At 53.8% G+C, this 5,000-nt stretch overlaps 1 non-coding gene across 1 annotated transcript in view; it reads left to right on the forward strand.

Moving 5' to 3' along the window:
- The first annotated feature begins 3,489 nt into the window (after window positions 1–3,489).
- Window positions 3,490–5,000, forward strand: part of LOC126229291 (small subunit ribosomal RNA) — a 1,909-nt gene continuing 398 nt past the window's right edge. The window contains exon 1 of the ribosomal RNA XR_007544168.1: window positions 3,490–5,000. This exon is cut by the window's right edge and continues 398 nt beyond it. This is a non-coding gene — a ribosomal RNA (small subunit ribosomal RNA).

Below are 5,000 nucleotides of genomic sequence, written 5' to 3' on the forward strand. Positions count from 1 at the left end.
GCCCACCTCGCAACTCCAGCGGATGAACGGCGGACTCTTCTCGCAGTCGTAAGTTGCAAACCACCCCTATATCGTCCGTTTCATGAAGAGTTTTATCCAAGATGCGAAATTCCCGCTGTCCCCACACATGCTCTAAGTCTGTGCGCGATTGCGTTGCTCACAGTACGGATTCCGATGCCGAGCGATCAGCTAGAAAGCGCCCCAACCATGTCGATCCCCATGGGCGTTGCACTCGCAGTCGCAAAGACTCTGGGCAATGGCTAAAAGCGCTCCGCAATATATTACTCAGACGGGTAATGACGGTCCGAGCGCTCAGTGTCAGGAGAGCTTTCCTGAGCCCTGACCCACAGGCAGGGTGTAGCGTATCCCACCCGCAGACATGTGACGTTGTCACACGACCAGTTGTCACTAATCGACTGATTGCCGATAATCGTATGCCATACACCGGGGGAAAGCTGCCGCAAGGGGTAGCTACGTAGTGCAGTCGCACCTCTACTACTGTACAGAGATAGAACACCGCGTGACCGCAACCAGATTAAACTGATACATGGCGCTGATTACTAATAGATGCAGAGCCATCGGAATATAGATGGCATACGACATACAACAGTCCCTATACATGCTGACAGTCTGTGCACACATGCGAACTACACGTCACCCAGACACTCTATCACACACTACTCTCTGGCTGTAACAGACACAGACAAGATATCTAAGCACCAGCATGGAACAACATCCAGTGCATCCTCTCCGCCACATTACACCATTCACACTATGATAACAAAACCAGGAGGTCCACCCCAAAAACAGAATATCTCACTCTTCCAACAACCATCATTACTCAGATAAGCCACAAACACCCACACATGTCCTAGACAGGGGTGCAACCAACACCACCACACTGCCTTGTCTCACAGCATATAAGCAATGGCAGGAATGAAAGACACAGGCCTGCCACTCCCTTGCCACACCCACGCAACCGGCGCACCACCTCCCCTGAGAGAAAGATGCATCCTGACGTGACACATCTCAGGGTGCCTCAGGCGTCCACTTACCATCATCACTATGAACGAACCTCGTCCCCTCCCCCCTCATACACCATCCCTTAACCTAACCTATGTTGCACCTTAACCTAACCTATGTTGCACCTTAACCTAACCTATGTTGCACCTTAACCTAACCTATGTTGCACCTTAACCTAACCTATGTTGCGCCTTAACCTAACCTATGTTGCGCCTTAACCTAACCTATGTTGCGCCTTAACCTAACCTATGTTGCGCCTTAACCTAACCTATGTTGCGCCTTAACCTAACCTATGTTGCGCCTTAACCTAACCTATGTTGCGCCTTAACCTAACCTATGTTGCGCCTTAACCTAACCTATGTTGCGCCTTAACCTAACCTATGTTGCGCCTTAACCTAACCTATGTTGCGCCTTAACCTAACCTATGTTGCGCCTTAACCTAACCTATGTTGCGCCTTAACCTAACCTATGTTGCGCCTTAACCTAACCTATGTTGCGCCTTAACCTAACCTAAGTTGGGGCTTAACCTAACCTAAGTTGGGGCTTAACCTAACCTAAGTTGGGGCTTAACCTAACCTAAGTTGGGGCTTAACCTAACCTAAGTTGGGGCTTAACCTAACCTAAGTTGGGGCTTAACCTAACCTAAGTTGGGGCTTAACCTAACCTAAGTTGGGGCTTAACCTAACCTAAGTTGGGGCTTAACCTAACCTAAGTTGGGCCCTAACCTAACCTAAGTTGGGCCCTAACCTAACCTAAGTTGGGCCCTAACCTAACCTAAGTTGGGCCCTAACCTAACCTAAGTTGGGCCCTAACCTAACCTAAGTTGGGCCCTAACCTAACCTAAGTTGGGCCCTAACCTAACCTAAGTTGGGCCCTAACCTAACCTAAGTTGGGCCCTAACCTAACCTAAGTTGGGCCCTAACCTAACCTAAGTTGGGCCCTAACCTAACCTAAGTTGGGCCCTAACCTAACCTAAGTTGGGCCCCTAACCTAACCTAAGTTGGGCCCTAACCTAACCTAAGTTGGGCCCTAACCTAACCCACGTTGCGCCCTAACCTAACCCACGTAATTGTTTGTTATATGAATCTAGAAATTCGTGTAGCGTTGCCTAATCGCAACCCTCTCAACATAGTTCGCTGCGCGCACACTCTGGTGTCCTGCGTATTGAATCATGTTACGGTGCCTACCCTCACAACATCTAGCGAGTGTTGCGTACGTTCCACATGGTCCCGCTATCCACTGTAATGTGTACTGCTATAAGACGTATATCGCCCCCCCCCCCCCCCCCCCTCCCCTGTCGCCTCTAGTTCGTCAGTCAGGAGTTTGCGTGTTCAATGAGCTTCGCAGCTGTGCAATGGCATCGGCATACGTACGCGGGCCACCTTCCACGTGTTCTCTCGTGCATACGTCGCAGCATGTATGTGGACTGATGTGGCGTGTCGTGACTCATAACATCCAGGCATGCAAGACCCATTGAATTCGCAAATGTAGATGGACGTCTACGTTTGCTGCCCAAGTTACGCAAATGAACTGGAAATCCGTTGTTGCGCGGTTGTTCGCGCTGGAGGTGAATCGTTGATATCGACGATCGGTACAGGTATTAACCGGTTGCTTCAGCGACACCCGTCATACCCACGAACGTGAGTGGGCATGTGGGTATGAAGCGATACGCGGCGGTGGCTGGGTGGGACCGTCCCCGGCCGGTGAGGGGGGGGGCGCCCGGCGTGCTGGCCGCGCGCTGCGTGGGCGCACGCGCGGCAGCCGGCTGGTGGGGGCGCCCAGTGGCAGGCGCGCCGGCTGACGGACGCGGCAGGCGGCGCATCTGCGTGCCGGCGCACCCAGCGCGCGGCGCCGTGCGGCCAAAGTGGGTCCTCCCGGGCCCGGTGCGAAGCGCGGTGGACATCTGCAGTGTGCTGGTCCGATTGAGGACTGTGTGCGTTGAGGATGCGCCGCCGCCCGGCACTCGGCGCCGCGACGCCGTCTGCTGCTCGGTCGCCCCCGCGGTTCTCGCAGGTGGTTTGTATCGCAGCTGTGCGGATGTGTTGGCGCGTGCGCTGTGCTGGGAGAGTTCGCTTTGGCACCCAAGTGGGGCTCTGCCCCTCTGTGGCGCTGGCGTTGGAGCTGCCCGGTCACTGTTTGTGGCCGCGTGTTGTCTCCCGCCGGCAACACCACGACAGCACGCTCCCGGGCCTCTGTCGGCAGCGGCAAGCTCAGTTGGGAGCACGGGTGGTCGCACTGAAAGCGTCTACTCGCCTATCTCCGGGCGATTGCGCCTCTCTCGAACCCGACCAAGTACTTAGGACGGCGCTGCGCGCCGCCGGGACCTGAGAGGGTTTCGAGGTGTATCGTGCAGGGGAGCCCAGCCTCCTCCTGTTTGCAGAATAATTGAGCGGACGCTTGCGTGTTCGCGCGGGCCTCCGGGACACACTCCCGGGCGGCCGGCTGCTCAGCTCTAGTTGACGCAGCTCCCTGGTTGATCCTGCCAGTAGTCATATGCTTGTCTCAAAGATTAAGCCATGCATGTCTCAGTACAAGCCGCATTAAGGTGAAACCGCGAATGGCTCATTAAATCAGTTATGGTTCCTTAGATCGTACCCACGTTACTTGGATAACTGTGGTAATTCTAGAGCTAATACATGCAAACAGAGTCCCGACCAGAGATGGAAGGGACGCTTTTATTAGATCAAAACCAATCGGTCGGCTCGTCCGGTCCGTTTGCCTTGGTGACTCTGAATAACTTTGGGCTGATCGCACGGTCTTCGTACCGGCGACGCATCTTTCAAATGTCTGCCTTATCAACTGTCGATGGTAGGTTCTGCGCCTACCATGGTTGTAACGGGTAACGGGGAATCAGGGTTCGATTCCGGAGAGGGAGCCTGAGAAACGGCTACCACATCCAAGGAAGGCAGCAGGCGCGCAAATTACCCACTCCCGGCACGGGGAGGTAGTGACGAAAAATAACGATACGGGACTCATCCGAGGCCCCGTAATCGGAATGAGTACACTTTAAATCCTTTAACGAGTATCTATTGGAGGGCAAGTCTGGTGCCAGCAGCCGCGGTAATTCCAGCTCCAATAGCGTATATTAAAGTTGTTGCGGTTAAAAAGCTCGTAGTTGGATTTGTGTCCCACGCTGTTGGTTCACCGCCCGTCGGTGTTTAACTGGCATGTATCGTGGGACGTCCTGCCGGTGGGGCGAGCCGAAGGCGTGCGACCGCCTCGTGCGTGCTCGTGCGTCCCGAGGCGGACCCCGTTGAAATCCTACCAGGGTGCTCTTTATTGAGTGTCTCGGTGGGCCGGCACGTTTACTTTGAACAAATTAGAGTGCTTAAAGCAGGCAAGCCCGCCTGAATACTGTGTGCATGGAATAATGGAATAGGACCTCGGTTCTATTTTGTTGGTTTTCGGAACCCGAGGTAATGATTAATAGGGACAGGCGGGGGCATTCGTATTGCGACGTTAGAGGTGAAATTCTTGGATCGTCGCAAGACGAACAGAAGCGAAAGCATTTGCCAAGTATGTTTTCATTAATCAAGAACGAAAGTTAGAGGTTCGAAGGCGATCAGATACCGCCCTAGTTCTAACCATAAACGATGCCAGCCAGCGATCCGCCGCAGTTCCTCCGATGACTCGGCGGGCAGCCTCCGGGAAACCAAAGCTTTTGGGTTCCGGGGGAAGTATGGTTGCAAAGCTGAAACTTAAAGGAATTGACGGAAGGGCACCACCAGGAGTGGAGCCTGCGGCTTAATTTGACTCAACACGGGAAACCTCACCAGGCCCGGACACCGGAAGGATTGACAGATTGATAGCTCTTTCTTGATTCGGTGGGTGGTGGTGCATGGCCGTTCTTAGTTGGTGGAGCGATTTGTCTGGTTAATTCCGATAACGAACGAGACTCTAGCCTGCTAACTAGTCGCGTGACATCCTTCGTGCTGTCAGCGATTACTTTTCTTCTTAGAGGGACAGGCGGCTTCTAG

Source organism: Schistocerca nitens, unplaced genomic scaffold (assembly GCF_023898315.1).
Source record: "Schistocerca nitens isolate TAMUIC-IGC-003100 unplaced genomic scaffold, iqSchNite1.1 HiC_scaffold_370, whole genome shotgun sequence".
Classification (NCBI taxonomy): domain Eukaryota; kingdom Metazoa; phylum Arthropoda; class Insecta; order Orthoptera; family Acrididae; genus Schistocerca; species Schistocerca nitens.